Below are 22,877 nucleotides of genomic sequence, written 5' to 3'. Positions count from 1 at the left end.
TGCTGCTAAGATATTCTATAAAAACGCATCATATGCACAGTATGCATTGAAAGCCTCTCTCTCTCTCTCTCTCTCTCTCTCTCTCTCCATTTATATCCCTACCCCTTTATTTAAGTTAGTTTGTACCCAATGATTTCATAATCATTTATGAATGTTCCTTGTCATCTAGCTAGAAATGATTTCATAGATTGAACCTATCATTTTCATTTAGGTTTTTAATTTAGCGCTCTTTTCCACCCTAGGCTTATACTCGAGTCAATAAGTTTTCCCAGTTTTATGTAGTAAAATTAGGTGCCTCGGCTTATATTCGGGTCGACTTATACTCGAGTATATACGGTATCTACATAACTTAAAAAAGAGAACTATGTCAACAAAAAGCCCAAAAGTCAAATATAATACACTCCAAAGTATTAAAACATTAACACGCATATGTTGCAGTGCAAAACTACTGGGCAAGAGGGAGGAGGCCTCAAGCACATATCAGCTTACAATACTGCTTTTTTGTTCTGCCACATTATATATTCTAATGTATGTTTTACTGTGTTTTTTTCTACGTACAGTTTACAACGTTCCTAAAAAACGCAAAAGGCCCAACAAAATGGAGCAAGCAACTAAAACAATGACAACTGTCATGATGGATCAACTGCGGGAGATGGACAGCACCATGAGGGAACACGAGAATACACAACTGCAGCGTTTCATGGACAATGAGCGGGAACTCCAGGACTTTTTCCTCATGCAAATCATGAACATGCAGGAACGCGTGTTACGCGAAAATCGTGAGTGTATTATGGGATTCATGGACAGACTCCTCTCACGGGTGCAGGCACCTCCTCCAAGTCCTTACTATTATGACGGACTTTATCCTATGTACCAGCGGGGGCAACCCATGTTAGGCAACAATAACCCTCCAAACCCGGTACAGAATACACAACATGCTCAACCTATGGGTAACCCCAACATAGAATACCCACCGGGTAACCAAACCACTCCACAACCAGAAATGCCACAATATAGGCAATTGTAATAATCATGTTTTATGGTCAAATGTTTCACAGTTAATTGTTATCATGTATGTTACGTGTGATCTGGAATCACACCGTTAGCTTCACATATAACGTGAAAAGCAAATTTGCACTTACTGTTTGGGCACATTTGTGTCTTCGGTTTACTACATGTGTATATATTTTTTTTTTCTACATGCAAGTAAGCATATTGTGTCATTTTATATTTTTTTGTGAAGAGACATATGAGGAAATATGTACAAAAGAAAATACAATATGTGAAATAAACATGTTTTTTTTAATTTTACATTTGTGTGGTACATTCAAACAAGTGAGGTCAAATTGACAGTGAGGGTGGTCCTAATAAGTTCAGCAGAGTTATTGGTGCGCTCTCCTTCAAAAGTACTGGAGTCCACTGACAGCACTGGCATTTCAGATTCCTGCACATTCCACTCAGGTAGAAATTGCTCTTTTTGTATTTCGCAAATGTTATGTAAAATACAGCAAGCAGCAACCACGTGGGGCACAAGCTTGGTGTCAATGTCAATGCGCTTCAATAGACAGCGCCAACGTCCTTTCAAGCGCCCAAAAGCATTTTCCACGACCATCCGAACCGAGCTGAGGGTATGTGTAAACCGGATCTGTTCCTGAGACAGGTGATGTTGCTGAGTGAACCCCTTCATCAGCCAGCGCCTCAAAGGGTAAGCAGCATCCCCAATGATGTGTACCGGTATCTCCACACCATCAACAAACGTAGATTTCTATAAATAAAAACATGCAGTTTCACGTCACCATGTTAAAAATATTGGTCACATAACGCAGTACACTTGGTACTATATGGTGAAAATGCATTTTGCAAGTGTTACATCTATATTTAAAAAGGGGCAGTAAATACATACAATATTGATAGCAAACAATAGTATATAAGCTTCAATTACAAAAACATCATACAACATTTCACCTATATTTACCTCTCTAGGGAACAGCCAGCCATCTTGTCTTTCCTCGGCAATTTGGTAAAGGTCTGAATTTGCTAGAACTCTGGCGTCATGGGAACGTCCAGGCCAGCCGATGAAAACATCTGTGAAACTGACATAAAAAAATACATGTAGCAATGTTTTACAATACGCATTACACATGGCACAGTCACATAAAAAAAACCATAAAAAATACTTACCAATAGTTGTGGTCAACCACAGCCTGCAGAATGATGGAATTCCAGCCTTTGCGGTTGTAGTAATCCGCATGTTTGTCTGTGGGGGCAATGATGGGGATGTGTGTCCCGTCTATGGCTCCAGCACACTGTGGAAACCCACGCTTCAGGAATCCTGCAATTGTATCATCCAGGCGCTGACCTTGCGGTAAGGAGATGAAGCGATGATACAGGGCTTCCAGCAATGTATCCGTGGTGACTTCATGCACTAGAGTGCACACCATGGATATCCCCACTCCAAACAAGCAGGAGATTGTCCGGTATTCTCCAGGGATAGCATACCACCACAATACAATAGAAAGGCGCCTACATGGTGGAATAGGTTTCCCAAAGTTAGTGGCCTTCCTGGAAAGTGCTGGGGTAATAAGGTCCACCACATAGTTAAATGTCCCACGTGACATTCTGAAGTGTTGCATCCACTGCTGTTCCTCAAACGCTTCCACAGTAGACCAGAAAGCTTCTCCGTGGCTACGCTCTCTGGCACGCATGGTTCGGTCAAAATTGAGGCAATGCTGGCCCTGAGAAAAGCTCTCCTCCTGCACATATACAGACACAGAGTTTTCTTCTGTTGTGCCATAAACTTCGCCTTCCTCCTCCTAAACTGGGACTGTGCAAGAGTGCACAGTGTCAGCAGCTGCAGCAAACTCTCATTTGCTGCATAAAACAGCAAAAACACACTAGTAAACATGAACTCTGGGCTACACAAAAGTGAGTCGTCGGCCATGATGAAAAGTAATGTGGTAAACAATCACCACCCACTTTTGCATCATCTTTATGCGTCAAAAAACCAGTCACCTTTCAATGACATCACCATTTTTCACCCAATGAAAACTGCTCTGGTGATGACTCCCACAAAATGCCAGGGCACAGACTTGTGCAGAATGAATGGGGTCAACCCGGGAAATTCCCGGGTCCGAGGTGCAGTATGAATGGTGTTTCTGAGCTGGGACGCTCCGAGACCCTGCAAAAACCCGGCTTGAAAAACCCGGGATATTGCAGTGGCAGCAGTATGAAAGTGGTATAAATGTAAAACCTGAACTTATATCTTGGATTTTCTTTATTTTAAGTTGTTTATTTTCTATAAGTTCTTTATTTCAAAAGGGACTTTTAGACCGATGTGTTCTTGCTGATCTTGTTGTTATTCTTAATATCTGCTTTTTACAGTAATGAAACATTGTGGTTAAGACCTGTACTTATATTATATTCTATATATATACATTTCCCCTCCTTTTAGTAAAACTTCAAGTATGTTAATAGATTCTATTGTTGTAAATGCTGCATTTATAAATAAAGTTTAATTTTTTTTACCCAATACATATATATATAAAGTGCACAGCTAATATATTTATGAGCTAAAACATATATAACAATATCATCATCATCATTTATTTATATAGTGCCAGCAAATTCCGTAGCGGTTTACAATTGGGAACAAACAGTAATAAAACAATACTGCACAGACAGAGAAGTAAGAGAACCCTGCTCACAAGCTTATAATCTATGCGACAATGGGAGTGTGAAACAAACACAAGGGCATGTGCTACATCATATAGCACACTGGACCAGCTAGAATGCAAAGGTAAAAGTATTGAGTGGGCTGTGTGATCAGTCACACAGCAATGTTGGTCAGAGGGTTCTTGTCTTATGTTAGCTGTGTAGAGGGTGGTAATAGGGTAACCTAGGGAGATTAAGACGGTGGTTGGGCAGCACAGTGGCCTAGTGGTTAGCACTTCTGCCTCGCAGCACTGTGGTCATGAGTTCGATTCCCGACCATGGCCTTATCTGTGTGAAGTTTGTATGTTCTCTCTGTGTTTGTTTGGGTTTCCTCCGGGTGCTCCGGTTTCCTCCCACACTCCAAAAACATACTGGTAGGTTAATTGGCTGCTATCAAAATTGACCCTAGTCTCTCTCTCTCTCTGTCTGTCTGTCTATCTGTATGTGAGTGTGTGTCTATATTAGGGAATTTAGACTGTAAGCTCCAATGGGGTAGGGACTGATGTGATGTATGTCAGTGCAATATTGTTGACGGCCTTGTATGTTAGTAGAAGAATTTTATATTGGATTTGTTTAAATACAGGCAACCAATGTAGAGACTGAAAGAGTGGCTCAGCAGAGGAAGAACGGTTTGCAAGGAAAATAAATCTAGCTGCTGCGTGCAAAAATTAGATTGTAGGTGTTCAAGTCTGACTTTGGGAAGACCATTAAGGAGAGAATTGCAATAGTCAATGCGGGTGATGATGAGTGCATGAATTAAGGTTTTTGCAGTGACTTGTGTGACATTATTTAGATATAGAGTCGATGTGGGGAGTAAATGATAGTTGTGAGTCAAGGATTACACCTAGGCAGCGAGCTTGTGGGATGGGATTTTTGGTCACGTTATCAATAGAAATAGAAATGTCAGGCAGGAAGCTTCTGTTTTTGGGTGGGAATATTATTAATTCAGTTTTTCAAAGATTGAATTTGAGTTGGCGAGAAGACATCCAAGATGAAATGGCAGGAAGACAGTCATTATTGTGAGACAACACAGATGGTGAAAGATCAGGAGAGGATAGATAGATTTGTGTATCATCCGCATAGAGATGATACTGAAATCCAAAGGAGCTTATTAGTTTTCCAAGAGAAGTGGTGTAGATAGACAACAGCAGAGGACCTAGGACTGAGCCTTGTGGTACTCCAACTGATAAAGGAAGTGGAGCAGAGGTGGATCCAGAGAAATTAACACTGAAAGAGAGATTAAATAGGTAGGATGGAAACCAGGATAGGACAGTGCCTTCAAGACCTAGGGCCTGATTCATTAAGGATCTTAACTTGAGAAACTTCTTATTTCAGTCTCCTGGACAAAACCATGTTACAATGCAAGGGGTGCAAATTAGATTTTGTTTTGCACATAAGTTAAGTACTGACTGTTTTTTTCATGTAGCACACAAATACTTGATAGCTTATTTGTATACTGAAAGTCAAAGTTGATATTTGTGTGCTACATGAAAAAACAGTCAGTATTTAACTTATGTGCAAAACAAAATCTAAATTGCAGCCCTTGCATTGTAACATGGTTTTGTCCAGGAGACTGAAATAAAATACCTCTTCATTTAAGATCCTTAATCCTTAAACAGGCCCCTAGAGATTGTAGCGTTTGTATGAAGAGAGAATGTCAACAGTGTCAAATGCAGCAGAGAGATCCAGGAGAATTAACTAACAGCCTGGGTACACTTGATTACACCATTACATAACACCAATACACACACCTACATTAATGCTTTAATTTATTTATTTATTTTCAAATTTATTTGCTTACTTTCAGAGTGCTTTTGCGATACACATAGATATCAGTCATATGTGTGCAGCAGGGGAGATCGGCTTCCTGCGATACTTGTATACCTACAAGCACCAGCATACCCATGGCAGCCAGGGCATGTTGGCACTTGGAGAACCACAAATGCCAACACACAAGTGACCCCATTGAAAAATTTTCCCTGATTTATGCATAACCAGCAGTAGGCTGGCAGCACTAGGGCTAATAGTGAATAGAGGGGGTACTCCATGCTTTTTTTTTAACTTTTATCTATTTTTTACAGTTTTGACAGCTGACTGGATCTCTGGCTATGTGACAGGCAGTTTAACAGTGATGTGTTTACTAATCTCGCAGCTAGATAAGGATTAAAATCGCGGGTTATGACCTGCGATTTTAACACGCTGAAAAAATCGGACCTTGATACATTTACCCCCTAGGCTAAAGAGGCAGTCGCGCACCCAGGGGGGGCTTCCTAGTCCCCAGAAACCCCTGTCCTACCTGGGGTGCCGTATGCTTACAGTGGCTGGCCCCTCTCCCAGGATCAGCCACTACTGCTTGTAGTTTGCGATCGTCTCCCAGTCAGTCCCCTGCTGTGTGAGCACAGCTCTCTGCCGGCAGTTTGGCACTGCCTCTTCCTCCCACACGGCCAGCATGGGTTTTATGCAGGAGGCAGCAAAAGAAGAAGGTAACAATGTGTGTATGTGTGTGAGTCTGTGTATATGACAGCTTACAAGTCTGTGTTTTTGATACTTTGTGTTTGTGTATATGTGTGTGTCTTAGCTTACATGTCTGTGTGTTTGATCCTGTGTTTGTGTATGTGTGTGTCTGTGATTATCTGTGTATATGACAGCTTACATGTCTGTGTGTTTGATCCTGTGTGTTTATGTATGTGTGTATGTGACAGCTTACATATCTGTGTGTTTGTGTGTGTGTCTGTGCTTATCTGTGTATATGACAATTTACATGTCTGTGTGTTTGATCCTATGTGTTTATGTATGTATGTGTGTGTCTGTGCTTGTCTGTGTATGGGAAAGTTTACATATCTGTGTGTTTGACACGGTGTGTGTTTGTAGCCATGCCCCTACACATACTGGACACACCTACTTGTATCGTGGCGTGGAAATCCCCCTCCTCGAATCCTGCGTTTGCCCCTGAGAGGGAGACAGTATTAGATATGTACCTCACATAATCAAGTCACATACAATCACACTATGCACAGAGGTCCCCAGTGATTTGCTAAGTATGTATGGTCTCCAGCAGCTCATGTTAAATAATTATCCAAACCTTTACAATATTAACTATGCTAAACAGATTTCACCTGGAATATTTGACAGTTAGTTATACTAGCAGTTTAACAACAAGGACTATCATTAGAATTAAGGAGAACTCTACCTTTTATAATATGTTATCAAAGATGCTTAATGGTGTTTTGCCAATAGGACCTCCGCTCACTGGGCTTCATTTAGAGTTAGGAATAAATCCAGCTAGGGGAGTAATTTTGCACCTTTTCAAAACCATGTTGCGCTGCATGGGTGGAAAAAATGTAAAAGTGTGGAATAATTTAAAGTTGGGAATGGGGTGTGTCTTATATGATCTCACTGTAAAAATGAAGCTGTCCATTATTTAGGCACTGGAAGCAAAACCAGAGATATTTCCCGGCATGCAAAAAAAATGCATTTGCACCCCTGAAACTCATCCTTGGTTGTACTGCAATTTATATTGTAAAAGTCACAGCATGCTGTAGGCCTATGAATTAGGATACTCTCCTTACACATATTCTACTATCCTTGCCAGTAAAAATGGGACTGTCAATGTTACTGATAGGTCAGAAACAGATTTATATGGTTAATGTGATAACCATACGTAGACTTATTACTTTCTTACCTAACCTGATTCTCCTTCTCTCCTCCTAGACGAGACCACTAAAATCACATTTGTAAGGCCATGTATTTACTAGCGTTAAAAATTATGTTTTTAGTAGTGTTTTTTTTAACATTAGTAAAGAAAATGAAAACAGGTATGGGAGATTTTCTTGGTGACAATGGGTAATGTGGTGGAAAAACACTAGGGGGTATATTTACTAAACTGCGGGTTTGAAAAAGTGGAGATGTTGCCTATAGCAACGAATCAGATTCTATGTATCATTTATTTAGTACATTATACAAAATAACAGCTGGAATCTCATTGGTTGCTATAGGCAACATCTCCACTTTTTCAAACACACAGTTTAGTAAATATATGCCCAGTAGTCAATATAGTAAGTGATAAGAATTATCTTTTTATTATAAAAAAGTATAATATACACTAGTGTGTAAGTTTGGTATGTCGAAGTCGTATAATTGGATGAACGAAAGTATATTGGTTAATATGCGATTGCGATCAGTATGCCACGCAACACGTCGCATAGCGCGATCGCACAGTAAAATGCGCACGCACACACACGCACTCTAACATTTCGTTATTTATATATTTCATATCTATATTGATTCCATTCCACAGTGATTTATGAGCAGATAGTATTTAGTTTATTATTAGTTTATATATTATGATTATATATACACTTTAGTGTTATTTAAGGTTCAGGTTATAGGAAATGTGTCATGTCTGGTATCATTTTAATCCCCTATTCATCAGCAGTTGTCCGGTTCATTCGCCAAAGAGATCGCACATTGCATACTCTAGTTAGTGATGTTAGGGAATGAATACTTAAAGTGATACTGACTATAAAATGCTAATAGACTAGTTGAAACTGGAGTCTTGGCGGGAAAAGTCAGAGCACAACCCCTGGAGAGATGACCCCCACCTTTGGATATTTTGGTTTGAACTGGCCTATGACCTGCCACACTCTGGACCTTCCTGATACCTGAACCAATAGAAGCAAGCCACACCATCTGCATTGTTCTTACTATAACACTGAGTGTATATAATAACAGCTCTCACTGGCACTGGCCTCAGTCTCTTCTGACCACAGTATTCTGGAGTGAAATACTGTCCAATGGTACCAGTGGGTGCGCAGTATTTATGTATCTTTTAGTATTGGCTGTACTGTATTAAAATCATGTATTGAATTGTTAAATTTTACATCTGCTAAAATAAATTACTTTGTGCTTTGGAAACACAATACAATCGCTTGAGCAATGCTTATTTGAAAACTATAAAATTATTTTAATAGGTATCACTAAGAAATTACTTGGTTTTTGAAAGAATTTACTTTTTTTAATTAAATCACCATTAAATTGACCTGAAATTATTGTCAATACATTGACAATATCATAACTTATTATTTTTATCTCATATAACTGTTTATCAGTTATATGAGATAAAAATCAATTTATCAAACTTTACATGCATCAAAGAATCCTCCATTTGGAGCAATTACAGCTTTGCAGACATTTAGCATTTTGGCTGTCAGTTTTTGGAGATATTTAGATGAAATCCGATGACTTCTGTAGATTTTCCCAGAGGTGGCTTTTAGGGTATTTTCCCTGACCTTACGGTCAAGCTCATCCAACAAAAGCTCAATAGGGTTGAGATCTGGTGCTTTTGCCGGCTGCTGCATGCTCCGCCATGCTTTACAGAAGGCATCAAGCACTCCTCCTGCATCATTTAATTTGCTCAACTTAATTTGCTTAATTTGTCTTGCATATGTTCTCCTCTTCTAGCCAGACACCTCAACTTAGACTCACCTCTCCATAGTACTATTTTCTAGTCATCCACCATCCAATTATTGTGGTCTTTTGCTCATGTTAACCTTTTTTCCTATTTGCCCATTTCAAATATTTCTTTGCAACTCTCAAAAGATCTGTGTGCAACAAACCCACTCCCCTTCATGACCTTTTCCTCTCCCATTATTTTGGTCTCCTGGCTCTTACAGAAACGTGGATCTCCCCTTCTGATACTGCTTCGTCTGCTGCACTCTCCCACGGAGGGCTCCCCTTCTCCCACACTCCCCGTACTGGAGACCACCAAGGAGGTGGCGTAGGTGTCCTATTGTCTCCTGGCTACACCTTCAGTGTTATTCCCCCTGAACCCTCCCTCTCCTTCTCTTCCTTTGAAGTTCACTCCATCCACCTCTTCTCCTCTCTCCACCTTCGTTCTGCAGTCATCTATCGTTCCCCTGGACCATCCTCTTAATTTCTTTGCCGCCTGGCTTCCCCATTTCCTCTCTTCTGATCTTCCCATTATTATCATTGGGGATTTTAACATCCCTACCGACTCTCCTATTACTACTGCTGCCTCTAAATTCCTCACTCTCACTTCCACCCAAGGCCTCTCTCAATAGACAACTTCTGCCACCCACCGTGATAGTCACTCTCTGGACATAGTGTTCTCCCATCTCTGTGACATCTCTAACTTCTCCAATTTTGTCTTCCTCCTCTCTGATGACAATCTCCTTTTCTTTAACCCTTGCCGCACCTCTCCCACCCAAAGTTGCTTGCACACTGCGTCCCATCAACAGCATTGACCCCATCATCTTTGTATCATCCCTCGAACCCTTACTTGCTCCCATTTCTTCCCTATCATGTCCCAACGCGGCTATCTCTCTTTACTACTATACGCTCTCTGTTGCCCTTGAAACTGTAGCCTCTGCCACCCCACTACGTCTCCGCCAATCTAAACCCCAACCCTGGCACTCCCCTCTAACTTGTCTCCTCCAAAAGTGCTCCCGCTCCTCTAAACGCCAATGGAGGAAATCCCGCTCCATTGCTGACTTCACTCACTATAATGTCATCCTTTCCTACTACTAGTCTGCCATCTCTTTCCAAACAAACCCCTCATCTCTTTCCTGTCCAAAAAACTCCAACGCCTCTTTGCTACCAAATTCTCTCTTAATTCTCTACTGTGTCCTCCCCCACCTCCTCCCTACTCGACCATCACTTTTGACTTTGCCACCTACTTCAAAGATAAAATTGACTCTATCCACAATGATATATGTTCTCTTCAGACTTTCCTCCCCCCCCCACCTGTCCTCTCTATCACTTACTCTGCCACTCTTGGCTCCTACTCTCCTGAAATTGTGCCTGAGATCCTCTCTCTTCTCTCCTCTGCTTCTTCTACAACCTGTCCTCTCGATCTTGTCTCCTCCAAGTTCCTCCGCTCCCTCTCTACCAATGCCTGTTGTAACTTTGCTCACCACTTTATCTTCTCTCTCTCCACTGGTATCCTCTCATCGGCCTTCAAGCATGCTCTCATCTCTCCTTTTTCAAGAAATCTTTCCTTGACCCATCCTCTCTCTCCAACTATCGCCCCATATCTCTATTTCCCTTTGCTTCTAAAATTCTCGAACGACTTGTCTTCAATCATCTGACCCACTTTCTCTCTTCCAACTCTCCTTTTGATCCTATCCAGTCTAGCTTTCATCCCCTTCACTCAACTGAAACTGCCCTCGCTAAAGTAACAAATGACTTACTCTCAGCTAAGTCCAATGGTCACTTCTCCCTTCTTGTACTCAACCCCTCTGCTGCTTTTGACACCATTGATCATTCTCTTTTCTTCACCACCTTTCACTCCCTAGGTCTATGCGCAACAGCTCTCTCCTGGTTTGCTTTCTACCTCTCTGGCCACTCTTTTAGCGTGTCTGCTTCTGACTCTTCCTCCCCCTCTTCCCCTTTCTATTGGGGTCCCACAAGGCTCTGTCCTTGACCCTCTTCTCTTCTCTCACAACACCACATCTCTTGGTAAACTCATTCAATCATTTGGCCTTCAATACCACTGCTATGCTGATGACACACAAATCTATCTTTCCTCCCCTGACCTCTCTCCCGCCGTCCTAACCCAGGTATCTAGCTGTCTTTCTGCTGTAACTACCTGGATATTATAGCGCTTCCTGAAATTCAACATCTCCAAATCCGAGCTCATCATTTTTCCTCCTGCCAATGTTGCTATTCCTCCCAATATCTCCCTCTTGTTTGACAACATCACTCTTTCTCCTGTCACCCAAGCCTGTTGCCTTGGATTCACCCTTGACTCAGCCCTCAGCTTTACCCCACTTATCCAGTCCCTTGCCAAATTCTGCCACTTCTGTCTCTGTAACATTACAAAAATTCATCCCTTCCTCTCTCAGGACGCAACCAAAATCCTAGTCCATTCACTCATTTCTCGTCTTGACTATCGCAACCTCCTTCTCATTGACCTTCCTTGCTCTCGCACTTCTGTCCTTCAATCCATACAGAATGCTGCGGCTAGGTTCCTCTTCCTCTCCCACCGCACCTCTTCCATTTCTCCTCTGTGTAAATCCCTTCATTGGCTCCCTATCCGTTTCAGAATTCAGTTCAAGCTCCTTACCCTCACTTACAAAACCTCCAGTTTCCTCCCACACTCCAAAAAACATACTAGTAGGTTAATTGGCTCTTATCAAATAATTGACCCTAGTCTGTCTGTGTGTGTGTTAGGGAATTTAGACTGTAAGCTCCAATGGGGCAGGGACTGATGTGAATGAGTTCTCTGTACAGCGCTGGGGAATCAGTGGCGCTATATAAATAAATGGTGATGACGATATGTGAATAATAAATTAGTAATTTCAATCAGTAATAGTCATTTACAACATTAGTAATATCTTAACGATAGTTTTAAATCAATTTAATGGAACTTTGATTAAAAAAGTATACATTCTTTCAAAACCCAAGAATTTTCTTAGTGATTCCAAACTTTTGCATGCTAGTGTAAAAATATAGCAAACCAAAATACTTTATACTCTGAAATTATTTGTTTCATACCTGTCAAAGTTGATATTATATATAGCAAGTTAGTTAAAAGTCATTTAATTTGTTTTATACTAAAGTTTTTAAGAGACTTTCATTCAGTTTTACAATAATGAGTCTAGGGAGTATATTCACTAAGCTGTGGGTTTAAAAAGTGGAGATGTTGCCTATAGCAACCCACCAGATTCTAGTTATCATTTATTTAACACATTCTACAAAATGACAGCTAGAATCTGAGTGGTTGCTATAGGCAACATTTCCCCTTTTGCAAACCTGCAGTTTAGTAAATATACCCCCAAGTGTTAACACGGATGTAATTAACCTTTTCAGTAACAATACTAAAAGCTGTGAAATAACCTAAACCTGCATCAATAAATTCACTATTCAAACGTGCCACAGTTACCAATATTTTAAAAGAATTTCCATAGACACTTTGCTAATGATCAGATGCATTCAAGCAATCTACTTGCAGAGCAGTTAGCAGACCTCGGTAGACTACAATACTCATCGAACTTGGTTATAACATAATTTTTTGCATTTTAAAAGCTATTTATAAAATATGAACTTATAAAAGAAAAAGGTTTAAAAAAAGATAATAATTGCACTCGGTATACAGAATCAAATGGCTTGTGTGATACAGTCGAATTTTTTTTAAAAAAAATGGGAAAAAATCCAGGTACAAAACTTTAACATTTAGTAATGTCCCAGGAAATTAAGAACATATGCAATTATGATTGGTACATTTTTCTAAATCTGTGAGTAAAAATTTATTTACAAGCTTTGGAACATAGCAAACCTTCCAAAACCGCTACCAGTCTAGGATGATTACAAAACAAATCTAAATCATTCATTAACCACCTTTCAGCACTTCCTGAACACCGAAGACTACATATCCCAGCATCCTCCAGTTCGCGTTTACGTTTTTAGCCAATTAAATCGCACTATGTTACGTCATGTAGTAAATATAAGGCTCTTTTAACGCTTAGGCGGCCTCTTTCCACCAGCATGGAGTTACAAGGTCGTTCTAGGGCTTTGTGCAATCCGGCGACATCGGCCTTTCACCGGGGCAGCAAGCACGCAGCCTTCTTCTCACTGGGAGCAGGATGAGTACGTTTTCCATAGGAATATTTTCTGCAGTAAAATTTTACGTTTGTCAGCATGTCAGGCCCTCTCTGTGGTAGATGTTTAGCAGTTATCATTGCACACATATGAAGGGCGCGGTGCAGAATGCAGAACCGGGATATTGCTGTCACGCTGAATTCGGATGCATTCTTTTGCGGGAATGACGGCTCCTATCCCTGCTAATAAGTGGTGAAGCATATGCTTGGTTCTATTTCTGTGAATATCTACCATGGGGCAACGTATTAACCGTATGGTAATGCGGAATAATCTGACTTGGCAGTTGCTAAATGTTTCCACAAATATTGTGGGATTAATCTAGCTCATGTGATTTGATATTCCACTAGCGATAACTCTTTGTTGTCCTGTGTGCCAAATAATTCCAAATTAATTTTGAGTGGTGGTGCGGTGCTATGGATACTACGAGTATATCCATTGTTAATCAGTCTTTTTCACTTGAGTTTTCTATTTGGCTAAACTATCTTATTTTCTCTAGGGTTCAAAACAAACAAATCTGTCTGAAAATGGAATTATAGAAGTGCAGGTCCTACAGTTTGATCTACATGGTGCGACCTACAAGTAAGCATTTTGCCTCTACCTGTTTAAAGATGATATCCAGTTGCATGTGTTTCCCCAACCAACTATAGGGGTCCTGTTTAAGAGGGAACTAATTGCTGGGGGACTTTCAATGACGAATGGATCCATTGTAAAGTTGCAGCAGGGTATTTTTTTGTTTTTTTGGAAAATGGTGCCTAGTAGGTGGCTAAGAATGCATGTTCTTGTAGTTAGGACTACAAAAATAAGTGACAGATGTTCCTTATGTACAGTGATATGTCTTTCTTTAATGGTAACTGTCCTGTTGTCTAGATCTGTTTCCTAGGTCAGTGTTGGCCTGCATCTGGCTCTCCACTTTGTGGAACTACAAGTCCCAGCATACCCTAGCAATAAGCTGCTATATATTGGCAAAGAGTGCTGGGACTTGTAGTTCCACAACACCTGGAGTGTCACATGTTTGCCAACACTGTCCTAGGTCCTGTGTTCAGGCCTTCTAACAGTCCAGCTTTTAATGCTATGCTTGAATACAGGTGCTTTGATCATCTTGATTTAACCACCTATGCACAAACATGACTAATCTGAAACTGAAATGTTAGGGGGCTTGAAGACTTTGGGAACCATTGATCTAGATAGAGTGCTATGTTAACAATAAAACTGCTGGAATAAGTTGAATTCCATTTTATGACCAGGGGGTTGTTGGCCTGGCAATGATGACGAACTTGCCCTCACTGAGCTTTAGTTCTGTGATGATAGTCTTATTGTACTCAACTGAGCCAGGCCATATTGTGGTGGGATATGTAATGGTATGAGCAAGGTTACTGGGCTTTAACAGACTCTGAACATGTGAGCTTTTCTACTTCTAGTGTACAGAAAGGTCACTTGGGAGAGTAAACCCAATATCTAATGTTTAGTTTTCTAATTTCATTTTTTTTTTTCCCCTCTTAAGCTATGTTGAAAAATATTGTAAGAAGATTGAACATTTCCAGTCACATTGGTAAGCTAAACACACCCTTTTGATGTAGTGGTGTAAACTAGAATTCCTTAGTCAAGCAATGATGACACACTTGCCCTCACTGAGAATGCTGTTCAATAATGAGAACCTTTCTGTACTCATACTACCTGAGCTTGACCATTAGCATCTTTGGAAGTTAAATGTGGTATAAATCACTTGGCTATTCTAAAGGCTTTATATCAAATATTGTTCAAAAAAACTGGCTTGTACCTCTTAAGCGAATAGCTTTAGAATTTAATTTTTTAACTTCTCCAGGCTTTTTATTGCAAAAAGGTAACCAATGCTAGAAAGAGATGAGCTTTATGAATATGTTGATTGTATATGGTTTCCTCATACATGTTATGAGGCCCTTCCTATGCCTTGCAAGCCCTCTAAATTTGCTTTGAAGTTCACTTACAATCTATCATCTGTAAAATAGTATTTTATTGTGACTGCAGTCACTGGTTATCATACCTGTAATATAAGGAGTTATAATTAATGTCTAGACGTTGAATTTCTTTTCACAGTGGAATTGAAATTCATTATTTTTAGATTGTATAATATGTAGTTCACATGTCTTGTTTTTTCTAACTGAGAAAAAGTACTTTAAAGCTTTAATTGACCCAATATGACATGAGTTAACATTTGGGCTGCAGTGGAATCAATAAACTAATGGAAAATAGTTTTTATGAAGGACCCACAGTGCATGAATAAATAGTATATTTTTTTGAAGTTTAAAAAAGCTTCTCAAACTAATTTATTGTTAACTAGTGCTTTTATTATGTGGATTGCCTAGGGATATGAGTAACTTGGTGTATGTATAATCTGATAATACATTAATATCCATATTATAGCTTGCTGGTCTCAAAGGGTCTCAGGATTTCTGAACCTGAGGAAAATGGGCTCAGGTGCTTTATATGCAAGTTCCCACCTCAAGTGCTAGTACAGAGATTTATGCTATGTAACTTGTCCCCACAGAGGCTGCATCCCTGAAACAGCTGATAAAACATGAGAACTTTAGTATGCCACCCTCTGTAGCACTGAAAACCAGTATATTGCAACCAAAGTAACATGATTGCAAAATAAAATATTTGCAGTAATGAGACTACTAGGTATGATTTTGTTGGCTGTCTATTAGCTTTTATATTTTGCTTTAAGTGCCTAGCTGTAACATGAAGGGTGTGGGGTTGCATCTGAATGTTCCACTCATTGTAGGATGCAATTGGAATGTTTATACTCTTTAAAAATGTTGAAGAAATGCTGCTGTCTTCAGCTGGACAATACTTAACAAAGGCTTCATGTTTTTAGGTTCCTGTTCTAAACCTGCATTAGTGAGTGGACAATTGCTGGCAGAATTCTAGGTGCAGTTGCAGCTAAACGGGACAGACTGCAAGGGACCACTGGAAACAAAAGCCAATGTTCTTTGGAGAAAATTAATTTTGCCTCTTTTGTGAACAATGCTTTGAACACATCAATAAAGTGCAATTTATGTGCTATGGTTTTACATCTGTGCAATTTGCAATGTTCCAGAAAGTTTCTCTTGTGCTAGATTAATTATTTGGTTGTACTTTTGTATTAGGAGGCTTTTAAACTATCCCTTGTAACTAGTGTAACAACTTGGCATTTCTGTAGTGTTTGGTGCCTGTGCATCAAGGCTTACCGAATTAAATGGTTCAGAGAATTTAGGGTAGTGGACACAAATGCTCTTGCTATGTAGAGAATTAGAAAAAAAATTAATCTGCATGCTACACACCTTCCAAGGGGGTTAGCCAGTGTGAGTATCAATTATGTCAACTCATGGCTGTACTGCTACTAAGCTACCTGCTGGAAAGAGCCACACATGCAGTGTTTCTGCTTAAATTCTGTATTTACTGTTTCCAATCCCAAAGTTTATAGTAAAACTTTCTACAACTACATATTTTAAAGGGTATGTACATTAAATCACATATTTAACATGAATACTAACAAAATGATAGAGGTGGTGGAAGGATGCACTAGACAGTCGGTAGAAGTATGAGCTGCAGTGTAGACGTGGTAAACCAGTCCCCTAAATAGTAAAAGAAATATATGGTCTAACTGCGCTCAATACTGTATGGAAATTAGTGGGGAAATTTCTAACAAAATGATGTACTCTGGCTGCAGTTAGCTGGCTTACAGTTAAATTGTCATCATTTGGAGTGCTACTTTGAACCCCCATATCGTCTCTGAGCAGGCAAAAATTCCCTTTCACAGAAGGGAATGTCTGTTCAGACAAACTCTTGTTCCAACAAAGTTGCAGGTCACCTGCCAACCTGATTTGATATTGGAAATCATTGATGCTTACAACAGGTGTGGAATGCTACTGTCACAATTGAATAGTCACACAAAATGATTGTACTACTTAAAACTCATGCTTCTAATACCCCCAATGGTATACCTAAATTATACTTTTAAATTAGTAAACATGAGGAATTGTGTGAAACTGGTTATACTGCTGCTTTTGTAGCAGTGCAAAGTTCTGGCTATACTTGTAATTTCACTTTTCCTGGTATCCTACATTGTCAATGTGGAACATCCTAGGAATATAGTTGGGGTGAGAAATGTCAAATCCTTCTCTGGTGCAAGGGTACTGGATTTGTAAGAACTGAACCTTACTAGGTTTTCCTTATGTTCAGAAATCACACAGGCAAGGATGAGAATGAATGATGTGGTGGTTGTTTTCTTAGTGTAAAACAATAAAAAAAAATGGCACACTTCAAGCAATAGGTCAGCAAATCACCACTGTCAATAGGAGGCCAATTGGTTTCTCCACCCACATTAGCTATGCAAAACCATGTCAACAGAAGGTACAGGGAGTCTCCTTATCTGGCTGCTTGGTCAACTCTTCACCAGCATGGTGGTGCTCTGTGTGTCATTCTCCCCACGCCTGTGGGCGCACCAATTGCCCCAGAATCTGGTGGAGTGAGGTGATGGAGCAACAGCCTGCTTCAGGTACGAGACCTGTGATGATCACTGGTTTTGCTGGGAGAGAACAGAACCTCAACACAAATCAACCCTCACACCTTTCAAGAATCAATCTTCAGCATGTGTAGCACCCTTCTCTGCAATAACTTGGCTACTTCATCACCTGTGCCTGATTACTCTCTATTCAGCACTTCCACCCACTCCCCCACATCATTGCTATATGCTATTCAGACATCCATGAATAAACTACATCTACTGCAGCTACACTCTGCACTATGATTGCACAGAACATAGCAACTAGGTAATTCTTTTAATGCCTTAATTTTTTACCATTTTACTCGTAAATCCCAATGTTTGCCAAATTATTTTTTTTCCTTTCATAGCATATTTAGGACGGTATCATCCCTCACCCATCTTGTAAAACACACCTCTCCACATTGCTACTTCACTCACCTCTGTTTAACAATCATGAACTGTTATCCTATTTAAATTCAATAGTTATAAAAGCCTCACCCCGTTGCCAGAAACTGAAAGGGGACACATCTTGCAATCATCTTTCCTACCTTTCTTCCTGCTTCTATTAGCTGGTGATATATCACCTAATCCAAGGCCACCTCACTTCTCCCACACACATCTGAACGCCACCGAAATCCAACAAACTTCAAACGCATCACCTGTCTCCCTTCTCATACAAAGTTCTTTAAATGTGCCCTTTGGAATACATGCTCTGTAACAAACTTACCTCCATACACTGTCTCTTCCTCTCAAACAAACTCAACCTTATAGCAATAACAGAAACATGGCTCACGCAATCAGACACTGCTTCACCTGTAGCCCTTTCACATGGTGGTCTCCATTCCACCAACACCCCCAGACCAGGAGGCAGACAAGGAGGGTTGGACTACGTCTCTCACCACAGTGCACGTTCACAGTTATTCCAAATGTCCCATCACCCAACGTTCACATCTTTTGAGGTACATGCTGTTATTATTTTTAACCTGTCCACTATGCTTGTTGCTGTCATCTATTGCCCCCCTGGACCACACCAACAATTTCTTGAACACTTCACTTCTTATCTTCTGACATCTCCACCTTCATCATGGGGGATTTCAACATCCCTATTGCTAATCCACGTTCCAATGCTGCTTCTAAATGCTCTCTCTAACATCCTCACTTGATCTCTCCCATTGGATTGAATCCGCTACTCATCAGGATTGCCATTGTCTTGATCTTGTTTTCTCTAGACTATGCTCAGTTTCTGATTTCCTTAATACTCTTTTCCCTTCTCGGATCATCACTTTATTACAGGGTTGTCCAACCCGCGGGCCGCATGCGGCCAAGCACGCCTGTAAATGTGGCCCAGAAGCAGTTTTGGTTGTGGGAAGGGGGCAGCACTGTTAATGGAAAAAAAAAATACTTACCTTGCGGTCATGTCAGCTGGTACTCCGGCTCCCTCCCTTGTCTCCTCCTCCGTGCAGTGCTCGCAGTGAATGTCGGGCGTGATGTCATCACGCCTAACATCCATTGCGGAGAGCAGCACAGAGGAGTCACCCACGCGAGAAGAACAATTAGCAGCACAGAATTGGAGAAAAGAAGAGAAGAGGACAGGAGAACAAGCCGATTAAAAGGTAAGGGTTTTTTTTTTTTTATTATTTCAAGGGACGCTGACCAGCTAATAAAAGCACCTGGTCCTGGAGCATCATGGACCTTATCTCCCTGCTACATACTTCTACTTGTAATACTAATGGGACATTATATATTATTCTCTTTGGCCCATTATAAGTTGTTATCCCTTAACTAACATAGTGGTGTAATTAGCAAAACAGGTCACAATTTGGGGTCACAGTGATGTATATGTCAGGTACCGCAGGCGTGGACAGGGCACCCTGATATACAATGTCTGGCTTTAATGCACTTTATTGATATTGCATTGAAACAATACAAAAAGTGATTATAGTATAAGAACTAGAGAGGATTTTTTGAACAGGGTGATTGAAAGGTAAGTATAGGGGGATTTGAAAAAAAAGTGATATATATATACATATGTGTAAACTATGTTTTCTATGGTTTTTTGGATGATCAGCTATCGTTATTGTTAGTGTATCTTATGTGCGGCCCAAACCAACTCGTCGTCTTCCAATGTGGCCCAGGGAAGCTAAAAGGTTGGACACCCCTGCTTTATTAGCTACTCGCTCACCAACAGTTCTTTACCCTCTCCAGTGTCACACTCTTCCAAGACTCCTCACACCCGCAGGAATATTAACTATTGATTTTCAGCAGTTTTCCACCTCTCTCCAACACCTGTCCCCAATTTCTACATTCTCCCCTGATAGGGCAGTACCTCATTTTCACCAAGCCCTTGCATCTGCCCTTAATTGGCTCCAGCGACTACATACTCCGCGTAGACCTCGTTGCCAACCGTGGCACACTGAAGTAGCACAAACTCTACAAAAACTTTCTCATAAAGCAGAACGTCACTGGCGTAAATCTTGTACTGCTAATGATTTCATCACATATACTGCTATCTACTACTCCTATCAAAATACTTTGGACACTGCAAAACTAACATACTTCCAATCTTTCATCTATGCTCAGGCTTCTAACCCCAAACACCTTTTTAACACATTTAAATCTCTTCTATACCCTCCTACCCCAAACCCTACGACTACCATCAGTGCCCAGGATCTTGCTTCCTATTTCAAGGACAAAATAGATAAGATCAGACTTGAAATTGTATCATCTCCCTTGACAAGCAGTCAGCTCAATTCCTTTGTAGCACCTCTGACACTCTTCATTTGATCCCACAAATGAAGAGGAAGTCTCTACTCTCTTCTCATCTTCTTACTCTACCTCCTGTTCTCTTGATCTCATACCCTCACAAATTGGTAGGTCCCTGTCTCCTGTGCTCATACTGCCTTTAACTAAAATCTGTAATCTCTCTCTCTCTCTCTCTCTCTCTCTCTCTCTCTCTCCTGGTATGTTTCCATCACTATTCAAGCATGCAGTGATAATTCCTATTTTGAAAAAACAATTCTGACCTAAACTCTCTCAAATTACCACCCCATCTCTCAGCTCCCATGCCCCTCCAAGCTTCTCGAGAGAATTGCCTACATTCTCCTCACACACTTTCTTACAGAACAACCTACTGGATTCTCTTCAGCAGGCTTTCGCTCTCAACACTCCAAAGAGACTGCATTGACCAAGGTTGTCAATGATTTGATCACAGAAAAACTGAATGCCATTACTCTCTAATTCTCCTGGATTTCTCTGCTGCATTTGACACTTGACCACTCTCTCCTCATACAAATGCTACAATCCCTAGGTCTTGAAGGCACTGTCCTATCCTGGTTCTCATCCTACCTATCTAATCACTGTTTCAGTGTTAATTACTCTGCATCCACCTCTGCTCCACTTCCTTTATCAGTTGGAGTACCACAAGGCTCAGTCCTAGGTCCTCTGCTGTTCTCTATCTACACCACTTCTCTTGGAAAACTAATAAGCTCCTTTGGATTTCAATATCATCTCTATGTGGATGATACACAAATCTATCCTCTCCTGATCTCTCACCATCTCTGTTGTCTCGCGTTACTGACTCTTTCTGCCATTTCATCTTGGATGTCTTCTCACCAACTCAAACTTAATCTTTCAAAACTGAATTAATAATATTCACACCCAAAAACAGAAGCTTTCTGCCTGAAATTTCTATTTCTGTTGATAATCTGACCATAAATCCCACCCCGCAAGCTCGCTGCCTAGGTGTAATCCTTGACTTACAACTATCCTTTGTTCCCCACATCGACTCTATATCTAGAATCGTATTTCCAGAATACGCACATATCTCACACTAGACAGTGCAAAAACCTTAATTCATGTACTCATCATCTCCCTCATTGACTATTGCAATTCCCTCCTTACTGGTTTTCCCAAACTCAGACTTGAACCCCTACAATTTATTTTGCACACAGCGGTTAGATTGATTTTCCTTGCAAACTGTTCTTCCACTGCTGAGCCACTCTGTGAATCTCTACACTGGTTGTCTGTTTTTCAACGAATCCAATAGAAAATTCTTCTACTAACATACAAGGCTGTCAACAAAATTGCACCAACATACATCTCCTCATTTGTCTCAAAATATCTTCTAAATCAACATCACCGTTCTGCACAAGATCTACGTCTCTCTTCCACTCTCATCACATCCTCCCATTCCCGGTTACAGGACTTTTTTCGGGCTGCAGTCTATTGGCAGTGACATGGACGTATTCTTCAATGATATCTGCAACAAATAAAAATGACAATATGTTAAAGCTGCAACGAATATTAAATTAAACAGTAACCATTACAATTTGGAGGAGTTACACTGTTTTTTCTAAACAAGCATTGTGGGTGATTGCGGTTTCGGTGTTGATATAAATCCACCTCTGTCAGTTTCTTGGGTGGTAGGGGTAAAACATATTAGATGTGTAAACAAACAAGCAAAACATTAATAAATCAACATTGACATTGAACTTTCTCAAATTTTTTGGAGGTAAAGTTCATAAGTAGACAACCAATCCTATACATTCACATCTGGTAGAGATATTACAATGTATGTAGACCTCAACACATTAAAGTTTACTGATTTATTACCTTCAATCTTTAGGGATGTTTTCAATCGTGTGTTCCAGGTTCTTGAAAGTTGTATAAATTTGATAGTTGGTCGCATTGTAAAAAAATGGGAAAAGTGCATGTGAAACCTGTATTTGTTGTTTTTTTTAAACAATTATTACTTTTAAAACAAGGAAGGATCAGTATGGACTCCAATATAAATGATTTATATATCATCATCCATTGGTCACATCATACCCCTTCCATAATGGGAAAAAAATCAGGTTAAAAAAACAACAAGAAAACACACTAAACTGAAATAAACTCATCGAGTAAATTAGTCTGGGGTTCTTCCCTGCTGTCGTTCCAAAGGTCTTTTACAGTCTTCTGGGGTCTAATGAAAAAAGTTAAAAAACCGTTTATAAAAAAAAAAATGTGTCTTGATCATATATAATATATATATATATATATATAT

The 22,877-nt window shown here is 40.1% G+C and overlaps 1 protein-coding gene, 1 long non-coding RNA gene and 2 other non-coding genes across 4 annotated transcripts in view; 3 read left to right on the top strand and 1 right to left on the bottom strand.

Annotated features, from left to right (window-relative positions):
* The window catches only part of LOC142138682 (large ribosomal subunit protein eL31-like), a 43,776-nt gene extending 30,559 nt beyond the window's left edge, over window positions 1-13,217 (bottom strand). The window contains exon 1 of the mRNA XM_075195529.1: window positions 13,007-13,217. The gene's annotated coding sequence lies outside the window, so the exon portion shown is untranslated. The remainder of the gene's footprint in view (window positions 1-13,006) is intronic.
* LOC142138683 (uncharacterized) lies at window positions 13,185-16,379 on the top strand. The gene is made up of 4 exons (XR_012688090.1): window positions 13,185-13,317; window positions 13,826-13,908; window positions 14,831-14,878; window positions 16,184-16,379. It is a non-coding gene; the product is annotated as an uncharacterized LOC142138683 (long non-coding RNA).
* On the top strand, window positions 14,585-14,662 carry LOC142141844 (small nucleolar RNA SNORD103/SNORD85). The gene has a single exon (XR_012688880.1). It is a non-coding gene; the product is annotated as a small nucleolar RNA SNORD103/SNORD85 (small nucleolar RNA).
* On the top strand, window positions 14,930-15,013 carry LOC142141843 (small nucleolar RNA SNORD103/SNORD85). The gene has a single exon (XR_012688879.1). It is a non-coding gene; the product is annotated as a small nucleolar RNA SNORD103/SNORD85 (small nucleolar RNA).
* Window positions 16,380-22,877: the final 6,498 nt, after the last annotated feature.

This window comes from Mixophyes fleayi, chromosome 2 (assembly GCF_038048845.1).
Source record: "Mixophyes fleayi isolate aMixFle1 chromosome 2, aMixFle1.hap1, whole genome shotgun sequence".
In the NCBI taxonomy this organism is placed as follows: domain Eukaryota; kingdom Metazoa; phylum Chordata; class Amphibia; order Anura; family Limnodynastidae; genus Mixophyes; species Mixophyes fleayi.
The sequence above is the reverse complement of the archived record's forward strand: the minus strand, read 5'-3'. Positions and strand labels throughout refer to the sequence as shown.